General features: G+C 39.9%; 1 long non-coding RNA gene across 1 annotated transcript in view; it reads right to left on the reverse strand.

Moving 5' to 3' along the window:
- Positions 1 to 437: 437 nt before the first annotated feature.
- LOC122789185 overlaps positions 438 to 18,837 on the reverse strand; it is a 1,666,093-nt gene continuing 1,647,693 nt past the window's right edge. Inside the window, exon 3 of the long non-coding RNA XR_006362788.1 lies at positions 438 to 869. This is a non-coding gene — a long non-coding RNA (uncharacterized LOC122789185). The remainder of the gene's footprint in view (positions 870 to 18,837) is intronic.

Below are 18,837 nucleotides of genomic sequence, written 5' to 3' on the forward strand. Positions count from 1 at the left end.
CATTTTATGCTTCATGCCATTTTATGTACAAACTTAATTCTACTCTAGGAAATGATCCCACGGATTTCTAGTTCAGATGCTTATGTCTTACTGTGTAGCCACATTCACCTTGACAAGAAAATGGAGAAGCAAGTTCTTTAGAGAAGAGAGAATGGACACACACAAATTCTTTTCATGCCCTTATCTGAAGCCAGTGTGGATGTTTGTAAAAGCTCTGCAGTGTCTCTGCATGCTGCAGCAGATCATTCCAGAAGAGCATGTTACCATACAGAATTCCACCATTTTTTTCTATTTTTATTTAATTGCTTTACAAAGACCAAAGTGACATGCCTCATACAAAGTAGACATTAATGAGAAATAAAAGAAAAAAAGACCAAACTCAGCTTGAAGTTACAGGAAAAAACTCCAAAGGCCCAGCATGATCCTTTGTAGTGCTGACAAAAACTTTTCATGTTCAAGACAGTTGCTTAGAAGGAGGACTCAGGAGAGGTTTGGGTACTTTCTGGCATTTAAAATTTAATGATTTCCTGAAGGTTTACTGTTGACATAAACACAGCATTCTTTGATACCAGCCTGTCTATATTCATCAGCTATAAAGCACTGTTTGCCTGTCGAGTTGGTTCACTCCACAGCTAGTTACTTGTAGCTCACCTGTCCAAGGAGATTTTTCTTTCTTGATGTGTCTCTACTAGCTCTGCTATCTACTGGGTTTTCAGACTGCTCATGGAAAAAGGGAAACCAGACTTCCTTTCCTCAGAAATGTTTGTGGCATCCAATTAACAAGCAATGTTCTGGATGGCATTTGGTTTCTTGTTTGCTCTGTTCTGAATGCTGTTTTGGGGGGGGTTGTTGTGAATGATTTTACTGAGCTACAAAGAGAGAGAAAGAGAAAACGTTAGAGGTGTTGGGGGGGGCAGCAAGCTTCACTGAACTAAAGAAACAGAAGTAATAATTATTAAAATGAGTAAAGCCATAATGCAAATGACAAATGCAGAAGGTTTGTGCAGCTCATGAACAAATAATGTCACAATCATAGTAAAGCTTTATCACAGGGAATTCAGTCTTCATTTGAAAGTCATTGTTCACACACATTCTGAATGTAACATGAGAAATACTTTGAGTAACTAATACTTGTGGCACTCGGAGTATATTTTTGTAATGAGCCACTGACTGTAGGAACCACATACAGAAGGCCAAGGACTGCACCAATAACGGTATGCTCAAGAAATCAAATACATTTCAATAGACTATGCACAGTTCAGGTGTGCACCTGCAGTAACTGCCACAGTATGCACACCATCTATATACTGTACACAAAAAAATATTCAGTGTATTTTGCAACACTTTCTGTTTTTTCTTTCTTACTTTCTTTCTGTATTTTTTTTTTTTTGTGGTATTTTTAAAACTGGTCTCATATGAGAGATTCTTGGGAATCATTACTGCTAACTCAGTAGAACAGACAACACCCTCTATTTTTAGGATGCAAAGCTGCTTTACCTTGTTCTTATAAATACAGTAGTAATATGCACTGCACCTTCAGTTGCTCCATTAATGGTCAAGACAGACACCCCCCATGCTGTCCTTTTTTTCCCATATGGCCCCTGCCTAAGATGCCTAAAATGCCATCAAATCCTGTTATCTCCAGGGAATTCTCCAGCACCAGTATTTTGGCACTCCCTGCTGAACTGAGGAGATTTAAAAGCTGTGCAAACTATGGGGACACCAGAATAAATGTTGCCTCTTACACAAGTGGTTTCTGCTCCCACCTAAATTTCTGGATTAAGACATCTATCCACATCTGCCACAAATACAATGCCATGTCCTATCATGGAACTCCAGTATCAACAAACTTTACAAAAGAAGGGAAAAGAACTGAAGGCCCCAAGACATAAATTCAAAGAACTCTGTAACTGAAGTGACCTCAAAAAGTAGTAAACAGCTCAGGCACAAGACCTGCAAAACTAAGTGGAAATTAATACTGCCGCCTCATCTAAAGACATCTGGAAACCCTTTTTAAGTTGGAATCTTAAGAAAAATACTCAGCACTCCACCAAGTTGATATCCAATGAAACCAACTATTCTGACCTTGAGGACATCACCAACATATTAGCATATATATTTAGTCTAAACAATTTGACCATGACCTCTTACAATTCCTCCTCTCACATCATTCAGTCTATACCACCACCATCTGTAATTAACCCAAAACAAGTCCTAAAAAGCCCTCTCCAAAATCAGAATTGTTAGCTTAACATACTATGGCCTCTACATCATGGCATAAAAAATCTGCCTCACTAATTCCCTAATAAGCAGGTTTAAGGTCCTGGGCAACAAGACATTTCCCTGATACACATTTGGGTGGAGACACAAGGCTGAAATGATATTCACCTGCAGAGACATAGGGCTGCTGAAATTTCCTGTGGGCAAGAAGCACACAGTGTCATGCCCACCACTTCAGTGCTCAAGTGCATATGGGCAGGGAAAGTAACGTGCATTGTGTTTGGTGTACAGTACATGCATATTTAAGTACAACATGTAAAAGTGTGCTACAGCATGGAGAAAATCATATATGCTGCTGCTGTAGTCACCCTTAAGCTCCAGTATGTGTTTTAGATAATGGTCCCTACACACAGCAAAGGGGGTAGTTCTCTATACACATCAATAATAAAGGTATTGCCGTTTGCATAGTGCATTGTTACTGCCGCTGACTTGCCTCTGAACAGCCTATTGCATATGCTTGTCATATTGCCTGCTGTCTCTTGGTGTCTCCTGTGCCATGGACATTATTTTCTCCCATGTACTTGGTTATTGAGGCTGTGGGCATGGAAGTGCATCCTTCTCTTTGTACACACAGAATTTTCAATGGTCATATGTCTCTGCAGCTGAATGCCACTTCAGCCATATGTCCCCAGCTAAATGTAGCACAGATAAATGTCTTATCATCTATGGCCTGAACCCACGTATTTATTTTTTTACTTATTTATTTATTTATTGCATTTGTTGACCAGGAAAGTCCACTGGGCCATAAAGTGCCCATTTTTAGTGGAGGCCCGGGAAGGAAAGTTCCACAGAGGTACATGCATACAATTTCATAAAGCACAGCTAACAGTACAATACATACAATGTGATGAAAAAACAAATACTACATAACAGTTTTGTCAAATTTAAACTGATAAAGCTCAAGTAACAATATGATATATACAGTTTCTTAGAAAAACATATATCAATAATAGATTAAGCTACCTAGGAGTTTTGGTAAAGAAAGAAAAGGGAATGTACTTGAGTAAATCTAACTACTGACAGTATAGTGTGATTGTTGATACAGGAAGAATCACTGTACCAGTGCTAAAATATCAACTGAAAATGTGTTTGTGTGAGGGTACAGTAGAGGGTTAGCTGTTAAGGAGATACAGGAGATGGTATAGGTGGTGGAAAGAGAAGTGGAAAGCAAAGGTGGGTGTAGAACAGGGAGAGATAAAAGTCAGGTAATGAGTTGAGAGGAGTTAGCATGAGGACATAGCCAGTGAGAGGAGAGGTAGACCTCTTAACCCTATTCAGTCTGTGTATTCCCACTGTATATGTGCCTGAGTCCTGGAGGACAGCTGCTGTCATCCCCCTCCACAAGAGAGGTGCTATGACTGGCCTGGGGAACTATAGATCAATTAGCCTTACTGGCATCATTTGTAATGTAATAAAATATATCACTGTGGAGCTCATAAACAATAATGTTGACACCTTTCGAGCTTTTGATCCTAATCAGTTTGGCTTTGTGAAAAGTAAACCCTGCTTATTAAATCTAGTGAATTTCTTAAAGTAAGTCACTGAAGCACAGGGCGATGTCAAACTAATGCACACTGACTACACAGATTTAAGTAAGGCTTTTGATGCTATCCCACACTCCAATGTTACTGAGAAAAATAACCAAATTAAAGTTTTAACTCTTATGTAACTTATTGGATAGCAAACTGCCTCTCAGGCAGGACCTATACAGTAAGGGTGGGTAGCAAACACTTGTTGAAATAGCAGGTCATGAATGGCATCACATGGGATTCTGTTGTAGAAGCCCTCCTTTTGGCAGGTACTTAGTGGATGTCCAAGCCAACATCAATGATATCTGGCTGAATACATTTGCCGATAACTACAAACATAGAGCTGTCATCCTCTCACCAGATGATTTCCATAGCCTCCAAAATGGCCTAATATTGACAAACTATCAGTGTCAGGATTACTGTCTTACAGTAGCACATAGGATTTGATGCAAATAAGTCTAGTATTGTTTTCTTTGGGAAGCAAGAACACCCTAGCACCAAAATAAATGACACCCCCCAAGTAAATGCTGTCATAAAAGTTCTAGGTATATGCCTATAAAAATAACTCTCTTTTGACTACCAACTATGAACTATCATTAGGAAAACCTTCTACCTAATGTAATTAACAACTAAAAGTTTATCCTTCAAGTGCAAGGAAGTTGTTGCCTCTCACTAATAGTTTCTTATCAAACCTCTAACATAATATAATATAATATAATAATAATAATAATAATAATAATAATAATATATCATATAATATAATATAATATAATATAATATAATATAATATTTTTTTGGCATATATCTATGCAGACATATTTCCCAGTTAGAAAAAAAAATGCACTCCTTCCTCACCAAGGAAGTCCCTAACCTAAATAGAACAGCATTCAACTCCTTTTTCTACAGACTTTAACATGGTGACCTCTGCTTAGCTTAATAGTTGGAAATGACCCTGGCTTGCTTGAATCTTTACACATTCATAAAACAAGCAGCACTTACAATGCTCATTCTAGTGATTTAAATGTACACTGTAATACTAAAAGACCCTGTTGGCAGGACCGATAGGTCTTTCAAAGGATCCTCCACTTAAGGAATAAGATTAGGTATCAAAAGCTCCATTTCTATATCAACCAGAGCAGCTCCCTAACTCTTTAAATCCAACCTGAATGAGTGGATGAGTATCCATAAATTCCCCTGGTCTGGCTTCCTAGACTCTTACGAATAGAGGGAACAAGTAGTAGGAGCTGCAGTGGCTCGGGTTCGAATGCTGTACTCATCGGTTTACACCTATTAAACCAGAAATTGGACCCAAATGATATTTGTATTACTCAGTTTCTCCATTGTGCCCTGTATGCCTCCATGGCTGGCACAAATAAGATTTGTTCTCAGTATGGAGCATTCGTAAAGGTCATCTTGGTGACCCCAGTAAAGATGGTCTGATAGAGCTTCACATATCTTTGCTAAATCCTTCAGCATTGGCTGAACCCTCAGTGGTACTGCAAGATGTTCTCAACATAAGGTTTACTTTTGTAAAAAACATTGCTCATTGGTACAGTAGCTTTTTCTTGATTTTGTTTAGCTGGTCACGTAACTATGAAATGGTTTGGAGCATCTCATTGGAGACATCTCAGTGATACTCCACCATGTGGGCCAAATAGTTAAAAACCCTGAAAGGAATTCTGGAGAGCGCATAAACATGTTTTCTTAAATGGGCCATTGCCATGAATACTTTAGTTGGTGGATAAACCATGGGGATCTGTGATGTAGGAATCTTTTTTACAGCAGCTGCTAACAATAAAGTATTCAGCTGAGAGGTCTCTGGACAGAAACTCTAATTTCTGACAGAGCGTAGGATATGGTCTGCATTTCTGGGAACTATGGCCACCATGTCAGTGTTCTTACAGACTCCATTGGTCACAGCTATTAATATATTAGCAAACAATGGTATCAATCAAGAAAACTGATGGCTGGATCTGGTAGCTTTTTTACAGATTCTGCTGTGAGGGCAAGGGATCAGTAGGCCAATCTCACCTCTCTCATACTTCCTCAAATCAGGGATCATCAGAAGAGGAAGCATGTCCCAGAAGCAGTCTATTGGTATAGGACCGCAGCCTACATGGATTTATCCAAGGCCTCTGGCATTATCCCACACTTCAGCATTATTGAGAAACTGACATAGAAGCAAGTTAAATCAGTGTCTGATCATCATCCAGTTCTGCAGTGGGACATTCATGTGTTGAATTTACAACCTGCATCTTTCTTGCTGTTTAGCTTTGCTGGAGAAGAATCCAAAGAGCAGGTAGATTTTCTCTTATATCATAAAAAAATAAGATAATTTGGATAAGGCTTCAGCGTGTCTGTGTTGATTAGTTTGCAGAGCCTAAGATTCCAGAGAAGAGTTGTCCTTAGTAGAAGTTGCCTTTGATATCAAACAAGAGAAGTGTGTGTGTGCGTGGGGGATCAATGTTAAATCAAAGAGGAGCCATTGCCTCAGAATTGAGGTGGATGCTGACAGCTATAATGATCATGAGAAGAAGCCTAACAACATAGTCAGATGTCACTAGTGCTGGTTGAGATGTCTGTGCCAAAAACATAGGGTCTGATACCTGTGTTGAGGCTTTAAGTCCAAAATCTAGACCTGAGACCACTTTTAGTGCATTGAGGGTCAGCACTGGGGCCACCATTGAAACTGACACTGATGTTGAAGTAATCAGCACTAGAGTCTAGGCTGGGAGTGCAGAGATTGACACTGAAGCCTTGGCAATTGACAGAGGCTGCAGCATTGACACTAATAGTATACTCTTCAATCATGGTAGCGTAAGGCCTGGAACTAAAAATAGTGTCAGGGGCACAGCAGGTAGCACATTCACCTTTGATGCTAGAGCATCAGAAGTTTGTGGGTTTTATTCCCACTTCAGGTTATTGGATTACTGCCACTGCAGTACAGCATTAGTGGGGTGCTGCTTTCCTGAGTGTCATCTTTCAGATGAGACATTTAACTAAGATCCCATCTGTTTGAGCTGATTGTAGCTATTCCATGGCACGTATAGAAAAGAGTAGGGGAAGATATTTATTTATTTGTCTTTGTTGACTGGGAAAAGTCTGACTGAGTAAAACCCATTTTCAGCAGAGGCCCTGGGAGAAAAGTTCCACATTTAAGATGTACCTTTATAATTGCAAGTTAATAACATCTATATATGAGCTTATTTACATGATTTTTAAATATTTATAAATATTTCTGACATGAATATAGTATTTTAACACCAAAAACGAAAGAGAAATGAACATAAATTAGCTACTTATTGAATAGAGAAATAACATACAGCATTGGCCAAATTAATAGAAATCTGTGTTTTTATTGTTTTTATTTTTGTTTTTATTGTTGCTTCGCCATATAACTCAATATGAGTATATGAAATGACAAACAATGTAATTCATGTTACATGAGAAAATGTTCTAATACAATATTCTAATATTTTGTTAATGCCCTTTGCCATTATCAAGGATTTATCTTGTCGAGGCATAGAATGAACAAGTTCATGGCAATGTTCAATTATAGAAGCATAAGCTGAAATGAGTTCTTCAGTCTGTTGCTGCTTGTTTGTTATGGTCTTTTTATTCATTTCTGACTTCAGAATAGCCCACAAGTTCTCTAGTGGATTCATATCTGGGCTGTTACTCAGCCATGGTAACACTTCAATACAATGGACCTCAAAGAAACTTGTCACTTGTCGACCTTTGTGACACGGGACACCATCATACATGAAGATGAAGTCCCCTGTTCTGGTAAATCCATTTTTCTTTGCCCAGTCACACAGCTGCGGGAGCAGACGTTGCGGTAGTATGGTTCTGTACTGCTCTTTCTTCATGTTTCCCTGAAAAATGTAGAGCCGACCTGTTCCAAAGACACTCATAATGCCCGCACCATCACTAGAGTGGGGGTGCTAAACGCACTGAATGATACAATCTTCCCTGATCTGCTCTCCAGATTGTCATCTGACATATTGTACTTGCTTATCTGAACATGGTATGATGCTCTCATCACTGAAAACAGCCCATTCCCAGTCTTCTTCTGACCAGTTTTGGAACTCTTTCACCCAGCGCAGTCTTTTTGCCTTCATTTGGTTGGACAATTTCTGTTTCTTCAGAGGTCTGCAAGCTCAAAGCCAAACATCCAGACATCTCCTTCAAACATTTCTGGAACTCACTGTAACACCCTTTTGTTCCGACATCCCCTGCAGCTGTCTACTGGATGCCTTGTAATTCTTAAGGCAATCTCTGATCATATACAAATCATCTCAAGGAGTTGTGGACCTACTGCGACCACATCTGCCAGAATGTCTGGGGGACAACCCTTCACTGGTATTCAGTTTCTTCTCAATTTGGCTGGCAGATGGCTGACTAACTCCAACCTTCTTGGTGATTTCTGATCCAGGAACACATTCATTGAGCAGAATTTTAACTTTTGCATGGTTTCATGGCATTAAGTCAGCCAGTTTAACCATTTTTAAGACTGATGCCATTTCTCTTAAAGTAGGTAATTAACATGTAGTAATTTCATGCAAACAGCTTTTTCTTGAAGAATTAGGAAACTGAAATGACTATGAATTTCTGAAAAAGCCAGACTGAAAATCACTAAAGAAACTAAGACATTTCCATTATTTGTTGATATTTTTATTAATTTTGCCAACACTGCACAGTAACAATTTATGCATTTATAGCATGATAGCTGCAGGATGGCTGGAGATCAATTTTTTAGACAGAGTGGTGAAAGGACAGGATGATCATATAGACAGAATCTTTAGGAAGGAATTTCAAGCTAATAGGTTTCTTGTTAGTCACAGTATGCACCCCAAACATGTATTTAGAGGCATCGTGAAACATCAGTTCCTTAGGGTTAGCAGACTTACTACTGAAGTGATGTTTAAGCAGTTGAGTGTATTTAGAAGTGAGTTTGAAGCAAGGGAGTATGATGAGTCTCTCTTGAATGAGATGACAACCTATGTTAATAAAGAAAGAGAAGGGAAAGCTAATCCCTATTTTGCTCCAAATCAAACACAAGCTATTTCAAATAAAGCAACTGCAAATTTAACTACCCACATGTTTAAATTACATCATGGCTTGAGTTGTATGCAAATGTATATATGTTGAAACATAGGTGCCCAGTAGGAAGGTAACTGGAATAAAAAAGCTGAACCACGACAAAGTAAAATCTTCTTTTTTAATACAAAATGGTGAGCGTTTTTGCAATGGTAACCATTGCTTCATCAGACAGTTCATTCAAACAGCAACAGCACTTAAATCCTTTAATTCATTACTAGAACAACCAATCCTACCACTCAAAGTTAATTCAGCACTCAGCAATCAATTAATTACTATGATTAAGTTTTGCCCTTAGTTAATTGCTGTTAGAAAAACTCTGTTTAAAAACCACATGCACAAAATGTAAAGACAAGAACATGTGCATAAATATAAATAAAATACATAAAAAGTCAATGAATAAATACATATGTTCCCCATTTAGTAACTACTTATGTGCATAGATATAAGCATACAAATATATATAAAAAATATATATATAAAAGTATAAGCGGTAAACACTCAACAACTTAATGAATGAATCAATTTTTTAGACAGAGTGGTGAAAGGACAGGATGATCATATAGACAGAATCTTTAGGAAGGAATTTCAAGCTAATAGGTTTCTTGTTAGTCACAGTATGCACCCCCCCCCCCCCAACCAAGGAAATCACTGTAAAGAATTTCTCAAAAGCCAACTTTGCACTTCTCAAGACTGAGGTGGAATCTTTCAAAAGCCCTGGGCCAGAGGATAATACAGCCCAATCCGCAGAATCCTTTACAAATGCATTCTATGAGCACCTGCAGGAATGCATGGATCGTGCTATCCCAAATAAAACTAAGACTCACTCCTCCAAAAACAGGAGACCGGTCTGGTGGACCCCGGCCATAAATAAGCTATACAACAGAAGCAGGAAGCTACTACATGACAGAGCAAAACCCAAAAAGGGAAGGCATCTCTGATCAGTATTAGCAAGAAACTTCGATCCCTCATAAAAATCATCAAAGGCCAATTTCAAAAGAAAAATTGCCCTAGACACTAAAGATAATCACAAGGCCTTCTTTAGTTATGTCATAAACATGGGCGGAAACTCCCAGATATGCTCTGAATTGTTGCATAACGGTACAAAATATACCAAACCTACAGACATAGCCAACATCCTGGCAGACAGATTCAGCGCAAACTTCTCCCCCCCCTTCCCCCCAAAGGAGCAAACGCCTATCCCAACTGAATGTAACCTCCCTGACATCACAGATGCACAGGTGAAAGCTGCCCTCTCCAAAGCAAAAAACACAGCATCTATGGGACCGGACGGTGTCCCAGGCTGTGTCTTACATGAGCTCCAAGAAGAACTGAACCCTCACATTAAGTCACTGTTCAAACTTAGCCTTACTACAGGATATGTACCCAAAGAATGGTGTACAGCTACAGTGGTCCCACTCCACAAAGGTGGTGCCACAACGGACCCCAGAAACTATCACCCCATAAGCCTGACTAGTCTGGTCTGTAAAGCTATGGAGCGTATTATCATGGAACTCATAAACAAAGACATTGGGAGCCTCCAGACACTGTACCCTACCCAATTCAGCTTTGTAAAGGGCAGATCTTGCCTCTTAAACCTAGTTGATTTCTTTGAAACAATTACCAAAGCCTTAGATGAGGGCAAGGTAGTCCACACAGCCTACCTGGACCTCGCAAAAGCCTTCGACACAATACCCCACTCGGGCATCATAAATAAGCTGACCAGCTTAAATATCAACCCCTATATCACAAGATGGGTTGCAAACTGGCTCAGAGATAGAACCCACATGGTCAGAATCGCAGGTGCCATGTCCGAATCCAAACCAGTTACAAGTGGCATCCCACAGGGCTCAGTTCTGGGACCTCTCTTGTTTGGTATATACTCCTCTGAGGTTCAGGCTAACACTGGGGGATTATGGCTGACAAAGTTTTCAGATGACTGCAATCTGGGGGCCATAATCGAATCTCCAGCTGACACAAGCATCCTCCAAAAGGGTCTCACAGAGACGGATGCTTGGTGCCAGAGCCACGGCCTCAAGCTAAATGCTAAAAAGTGCAGTCATCCCCTTTGGGAAAAACAAGGTGCCCACAAATTACCACATAGGTGGTAATCCATTAAGTATGGAAGAAGTAATTAGAGATTTGGGGACCAACGTAGATAGTAATCTCTCCTTTGATAATCATGTTGCCAAAGTGGTTAGAAAGACCTTCTATATAGCCCACCTTATCACGAAAGGGTTCGCATATAGATCAAGAGAGGTCATTGTGCCCCTCTACTCGTCACTCATCAGGCCCATAATTGAATACAATGCCCCTTTTGGGATGTACCTTACCCGACACCTGCAGCAACTGGAGAGACCCCAAAAGTACCTCACCAAGAGGATCATGGGCTACAAACAGATGTCCTATGCAGCTCGACTAAAGAAACTCCAGCTCTACTGAGTTGCTTACCGCCTACTCAGAGGCGATCTATGCCTAACATACAAAGCCATGTCAAACCCAGAATTAATGGACATGCTCCACCTCAAAAAATCCAAGTCCCTTAGAGCTACACGCTCCAGGGACCTAAACCTCAGCACAAAAATAAATAGGACATGCTGGAGGGACAGATTCATTTCCCAGAGGCTCCCCTCACTCTGGAATAGAATCCCAATTCATGTTAGACATAGCCCCTTGCTGACCCTCTTCAAGTGAAATTTGGATGCGTGGATGGGAAATCGCAAATTCACCCCTGCGATCTTTCCTGTGTCCCTGCTAGACAGAGGCAAAGTAAACTAATCTTAAAAGAGTACCTTCTGTGACCTACTTTACAGAGGCACAGTAGGCTAATCTAATAGGGAGGCGGAAGCCAAGTACACTCTGGCTAGGCTTATAAATGCCCTAGGGCAGATAGCCTAGTATCTACCTATGAACCTATAATACATATATTCTGCCTAATAAATGCACATGTTGTCCACCTAGTAAATACATATGCTTTAATACATACATCTCAACAAATGCTTGCCTTTAGTGATATCTATGCTAGAAGCAGCTCCAGAAATATTGTCATATTGACCCAAAGCCCTGCATGTGTTTATGTAGTCTTCTCTTGTTAAAATAGTATTATTATTTTTTTATTTTATTTTAACCATCTGGATTTTAGCACTGGCTTCAATGGAACACTATCATTCAAGCCCAAACCTCTGTGTGCTCCTAAAAGCAAAATCCATTTTACTTAAAAATGTAAATGCGAAAGTTGTTTAGCAGACACTGACCATTCCAGCAGTCTAAATGTTGATAGTGCATAGCAAAGTCATTATTAAATATTTGACAAGGAATGTAGATATTCTGCATATTTTTTACCTTTTTGGAAAAGCAAAGCACAATATCTTGGTCAATGTTCCATGTAGACCCATACAATTTGTATTTAATTTGTTAGTATGAATATCAGCTTTAAAATGATACAGTAACCATTACCATGTGATGCTCCTTTATGGAGATGTTCACAGAAATATGATTAATATAATATTTTCATAATTGATAAATAAACAAAGCATAATATCTCATCACCTGTAACAGAGCTGGCATATCAGTGTAGAAGTTGTGCGTCTGAATGTCAGCTTCAAAATAAATTATGCATGATTTGTGTGATCACCATGTTCCCTTGCAAAGATATGGGCATAATAATGAGAAGTATTGGAAATGTATACTTTTCATAATTGTACAAGACTAAACAAACTGTGATATCTGTAAATGTGTACAGTGCACAGACAGTTCTTTTACCATGTTGTAAGGAGTAACACTGTCTTCAAAATGAGGTATTACTTGGCACACTGACATGCTCCCTTGCAAAGTTATTTACCAAAATATGACAAAAATCATAATTTCCATAACCTAACTCCAAAACAAACTTTGATATCTGCACATATGTACAACATACAGGCACAATTCTTTTACCATGTTGGAATTAGCAATACTGTCTTCAAAACGAGGTATTACTTAGCACATACAGATGCTCCCTTGAAAGTTATTTACCAAAATATGAAAAAAATCATAATTTCCATAACCTAAGTCCAAAACAAACTTTGATATCTGTACATGTGTACAACATACAGGGACAGTTCTGTTACCATGTAGGAAGTATCAACACTGTCTTCAAAATGAGGTATTACTTAGCACATTCAGATTCTCCCTTGCAAAGTTATTTACCAAAATATGAAAAAAATAATAATTTCCATAACCTAAGTCCAAAAAAAAATTCTGTTTGTACATGTGTACAACACATAGGCATACTTATTTTACCATCTTGGAAGTATCAATACTGTCTTCAAAATGAGGTATTACTTAGCACATTCAGATTCTCCCTTGCAAAGTTATTTACCAAAATATGAAAAAAATATATATAATTTCCATAACCTAAGTCCAAAACAACATTTTCTGTTTGTACATGTGTACAACACATAGGCACACTTATTTTATCATGTTGAAAGTATTAATACTGTCTTCAAAATTAGGTATTACTTAGCACATTCAGATTCTCCCTTGCAAAGTTATTTACTAAAATATGAAAAAATCATAATTTCCATAACCTAAGTCCAAAGCAAACGTTGATATCTGCACATGTGTACAACATACAGGGACAGTTCTTTTACCATGTTGGAACTATCAATACTGTCTGCACAATGAGGTATTACTTAGCACACTCAGATGCACCCTTGCAAAGGTATTTACCAAATTATGAAAAAAAATCATAATTTCCATAACCTAACTCCAAAACAAGCTTTGATATCTGTACATGTGTACAACATACAGGGACAGTTCTGTTACCATGTTGGAACTATCAATACTGTCTTCAAAATGAGGTATTACACAGCACATTCAGATTCTAACTTGCAAAGTTATTTACCAAAATATGCAAAACAATCATAATTTCCATAACCTAAGTCACTGCAATAATTTGAGTTGCAGTTGCAGAACAACATCTCTCATGAGTTCATAGGTTCATAGTTAGGTACTAGGTTATTGGCCCAAGGGTCTAAGTAAGCCAAACCAACAAGGTTCCCTGGTTTACGCCACCCAAGAAAGTTATTTTCCTGTGCCCCTGTCGAGCAGAGCCACAGAAGTGATCCCCAGGGTGTATTTTCTATTTCCCATCCACTCATCAAGTTTTTTCTTGAAGAGTGTTAATGAGGAACTTTTCTTGACATAGATGGGTAGCTTGTTCCAGAGTATGGGAAGTCTCTGGGACAGAAATCTATCCCTCCAGCATGTCCTGTTTATTGTGGTGACAAGGTTTAGGTCCCTAGAGCATGTAGCTCGGAGGGATTGGGATTTCTTTAGGTGTAGCATGTCCAACAGCCCTGGGTTTCACATAGCTTTATATGTTAGGCAGAGATCACCTCGGAGTAGGCGATATGCTATGGAGTAAAGCTGGGGTTTTTTGAGATGGTCAGTGTAGGGCATCTGTTTGAGGCCAGTAATCCTCTTTGTGAGGTGCTTCTGTGGTCTTTCCAGCTGCTGCAGATATCTTGTGAGGTACATTCTAAAAGGGGTGTTGTACTCTATAATGGGTCTAATGAGTGTCGAGTAGAGGGGAACAATAACCTCTTCTTTTCCTGGATGAGAACCCTTTTGTGATGAGGTGTGCCATGCAGAAGGATTTCCTGACTACTATGGTGATGTGATTATTAAAGGAGAGACTACTGTCCACCTGGGTCCCAAGGTCTCTTATCACACATTCGACATTAAGTAGACTGCCGCCTGTGTGGTACTTCAAGGGTACAGAGTTTTTATCAAAGAGGATGACAGTGCACTTTTTGGCATTAAGCTTGAGGCCATGGCTCTGACACCAGACATCTGTCTCAGTGAGGCCCTTCTGTAGGATGTCCACATCACTTGGGGACTCAGCTATGGCTCCTAGTTTGCAGTCATCTGCAAACTTCGTTAGCCAAAAGCCTTCTGTGTTAGCCTGTACTTCACAGAAGTAAATACCACACAGGAGAGATCCCAGGACTGAACCATGTGGTACTTCACTTGTCACTGGTTTGAAGTCAGATTTGGTGTCTGCACCTTTTACAGTTCTGTCAGTGAGCCAGTTGGCAACCCATCTTGTGACATAGGGATTTATACCTAGTTTAGCGAGTTTAGCTATAATTCCAGAATGGGGGATGGTGTTGAAAGCCTTGGCGGGGTCAAGATTGGCTGTGTGAACCACCTTACCCTCATCTACGGCTTTGGTGACTGCCTCAAAGAAGTCGATCAGGTTCAGGAGGCATGACCTGCCTTTCACAAACCTGAACTGGGTGGGGTCCAGAGTTTGGAGGTTATCAATGTTTTTGTTTATGAGTTCCATTATGATACGTTCCATGGCCTTACAGACCAGGCTCATCAGGCTAAGAGGGCAATAGTTCCCGGGATCAGTGGTGGCTACCCTTTGTGGAGTTGGATAATTGTTGCTGTGCGCCATTCCAGTGGGCACAAAGCCTGATGTGAGACTATGATTGATCATGGTGCTTAGTTGGGGAGCCAGTTCGTTCTGAAGTTCATGTAAAACGCAGCCTTGGATGTTGTCCGGTCCCATGGATGCTGTGTTTTTGGCTTTAGAGAGTGCAGCTTTTACCTGTGTAGTTGTGATTACAGGGACTCTGCATTCTTCATGCATAGATATGGGCCCTTTAGGGGGGTGAGAGGGGGTTAAAGTTAGCACTGGACCTATCTGCCAGAATGTTGGCAATATCAGTTGCTTCTGTAATTTTCTTGCTGTTGTGCTGTGACTCAGAGCAGAGCTGGGTGTTGCCATTGAGATTCTTGACATAGCTATACAATGCTTTGTGGTTGTCCCTAGAATCAGTGGTGATTTTGTTTTCGTAGCTAGCTTTGGAGGATCTTATAAGGGATCTCAGCTTCATACTGAGGCTGACCAGGGAACTCCTCCACTCATGGGATTTTATTCTCTTTTGCAACAGTTTCTTTCTTCTGTTGTAGAGTTTGTTTATGGCAGGGGACCACCAGATTGGCTTCCTTTTTTTTGGAGGATAGCGTCTTGGTTCTGTTTGGGATAGCATGATCCATGCACTCATTTAAGTGCTTATAGAGTGCATCTGTGTAGGATTCGGCAGTCGTAACTGTATTGTCCATCTGCATGGGTGTCATGAAGTTCGCCACTTCTGTCTTAAGAAGCATGAAGTTGGTTTTAGAGAAATTTTTTATCATGGTTTCCATAATAGGGGCTGGGGGCGGGATGTGGATATCTATGGTGATTAATTTATGGATGGATCTGACTAACCAGGGGTTGACATCTGGTGTGGAACACCGGTCACTCATGTTGGTAATGGCTAGGTCTAGGATATTGTTGCCCCTGTTGGGGGTGTGGATAAGTTGATCCAGGGTATTGTAATTTATGAATTCCAGAAAGCACTGAGTGAAGGAGTTGGTACACAAGTAGTTTTCCCAGTTAATGGTGGGGTAGTTGAAATTGCCCATTATTAGGGTGTTTGGTTGAACCCTAATATTTTCCACTATATTAAGAAAAGAAGAGTGGGAATCCTGGGGCATGGTGGGGGATCTGTAGCAAGCTACAATTTGGATTGCAGTTTTGCCCAGAGTTAGTTGCACTTGGATAACCTCAGATGCATTATGCTGAGCAACTAGCCTGGAGGTGTGGATATCCTTAATGCATATGGACAAACCTCGTTTTCCAGTCCAGGTTAAGTGGCCAAAAAGTGTGGTATGAGTTATAGCCTGGTAATGCAGGGGTGCTGTCTGGAGCCTTGAACCAAGTCTCACTCACTGCACAGATATCGATATTCTCCATTTTAAGGAGTGCCTCGAGGGAGAGCATTTTGAGATTTAGACTTCTAGCATTGAGTAGCATTACCCTCAGTATTTGCTTGCCTGTTCCTATTATAGTGGTGAATTTGCCAACTGAACCTTGCCTAAAAAGGCACTATAGGGGCAGCAAGAGCCTTAGCCAGTATCTGGAATCCCAGGGGGTGACAGGTGCAGGCCATCTCTGGCAAGGCATCGTCATCTGTTGAACATGTCGTCCCAGGCAGACAGATACTGGATCCTCTTAGAATGACACCAGAAGCTTAGCCAATTGTTGAAGTCAATCATTTTGTCCTTGTACTGCGGTATCATTCTGGGCGATGGCAGGATGCTACTCAGAGCTAGGGTCATACCTACCTGGGCTGCAAGATTGGAGAGCTCTTCCATATCTCTTTTTATGTAGTCCAGGGAGGTGCATCTCAGGTCATTCACACCAACATGGACAATGACAGAGTCATTTTTGTACTTGTTGTGGTGTGACCTGCATGCGTGGGTTATGTGGTGGATCCTGGCACCCGACAGGCAACTAACAGTAACCTTCTCCTTGTTCACCCTGGTGAGTGGGACATCAGTGTGCTTGACTATAGAGTCACATATGACTAGCGTGTTGGGTACATTGTTTATCCTTATGGGCTGTGGTTGAGTGGCACACTGAGTTTGTGGGCTATGTGTCATTTGGGTTGTGTTGTATAACTTTTTTATGTGGCACACACTGTCGTACCTGTATTCTGTGGATTACCAAAGATCCATAAGGATAAGGTGCACCCCCCATGAAACCTATAGTGTCAGAGAGGGGGTTGTAACTGAGCCTATTTCATTGTACTTAGAAGAGGTTTTGAAGCCATTATTGAAGGATGTGCAAAGCTATATATGTAATACGAATGATTTCTTGAAAATGTTATATCAATTCTAATGGTGTGAATGACTATTTGTGACAATGGATGTTAATTCTTTGTTCACTGTTATCCCAAATCATTATGGCACACAGGCAGTTAGAGAACATTTATGTAGATGTACTACTTTTACAGAAAGAAACATTGAAATGATATGTATGTTCTTAGAAGCTCTTCTGACAAGTAATATTTTTATTTTTGAAATTACCATAGTTATTGGGTGCAGTGATGGGCACTTCTGTGGTGAATACATATGCCAATACAGTGCTAAATCAGTGGGAATGTACACGTGTTTAAGTCTGATAGCAGTTACACCCATGATGTCGTATTTTAAAAGAATTTTGTTGATGATGCATTTATGATTTGGAAATGGGATGAAAGTGGGCTGATGGAATATGTCCATTTCTTAGAGACTACAATTCAATTTTAGAAGTTTAATTTGAAATTTTCTATGTTGGAGATCAATTTTTTGAATATAGTGGTGAAAAGACAGTATGATCATGTGTCTACCAACATCTTTAGGAAGGAAGTTCAAGTTAATAGGTTTCTCCATAGTCAAAGTATGCACCTCAGTCATGTATTTACGGCATACTGAAATGTCAGTTCCTTAGGGTTAGCAGACTTACTAAGAGTATGGTGAAGCTCTCCTGAATGAGATGTCAGCCTATATTAATAAAGAAAGGGAAGGGAAAGCTAAACCCTATTTTGCTCCAGATCAGATATGAGTTATTTCAAATACAGAAGTGAATGTTGTGTGAGATATATCAACATGGTATAGTGTTAATACAAATGGAACTACTAATATAATTAGATATAATGGCAACATTTTGACCACTATGCCAGAGATGAATAAGTTAATTGGCAAGACTCCTAGTTTTGTATATGAAAAGTGACAAGTGGAGTACCTCAGAGAGTTTAGTCCTGGGGCCGCTCTTGTTTGGCATCTACTTCTCTGATGTACAGGCCAACACTAAGGGACTCTGGCTAACAAAGTTTGCAGATGACCACAAACTGGGAGCCATTATTGAATCCACAAATGATGTGGATAATCTACAAAAGGGCCTTACAGAAATAGATGCTTGGTGCTAGAGTCATGGGATCAAGCTCAATGCCAAGAAATGTATAGTTATCCCATTTGGTAAAAAACATGTACCCGTGAATTACCACATAGATGGCAGTACACTAAACACCGAAAGTGTGATAAGAGACTTAAGGACACAGGTGGACAG

Source organism: Protopterus annectens, chromosome 14.part0 (assembly GCF_019279795.1).
Source record: "Protopterus annectens isolate FY-2018-M chromosome 14.part0, PAN1.0, whole genome shotgun sequence".
Lineage (NCBI taxonomy): Eukaryota > Metazoa > Chordata > Ceratodontiformes > Protopteridae > Protopterus > Protopterus annectens.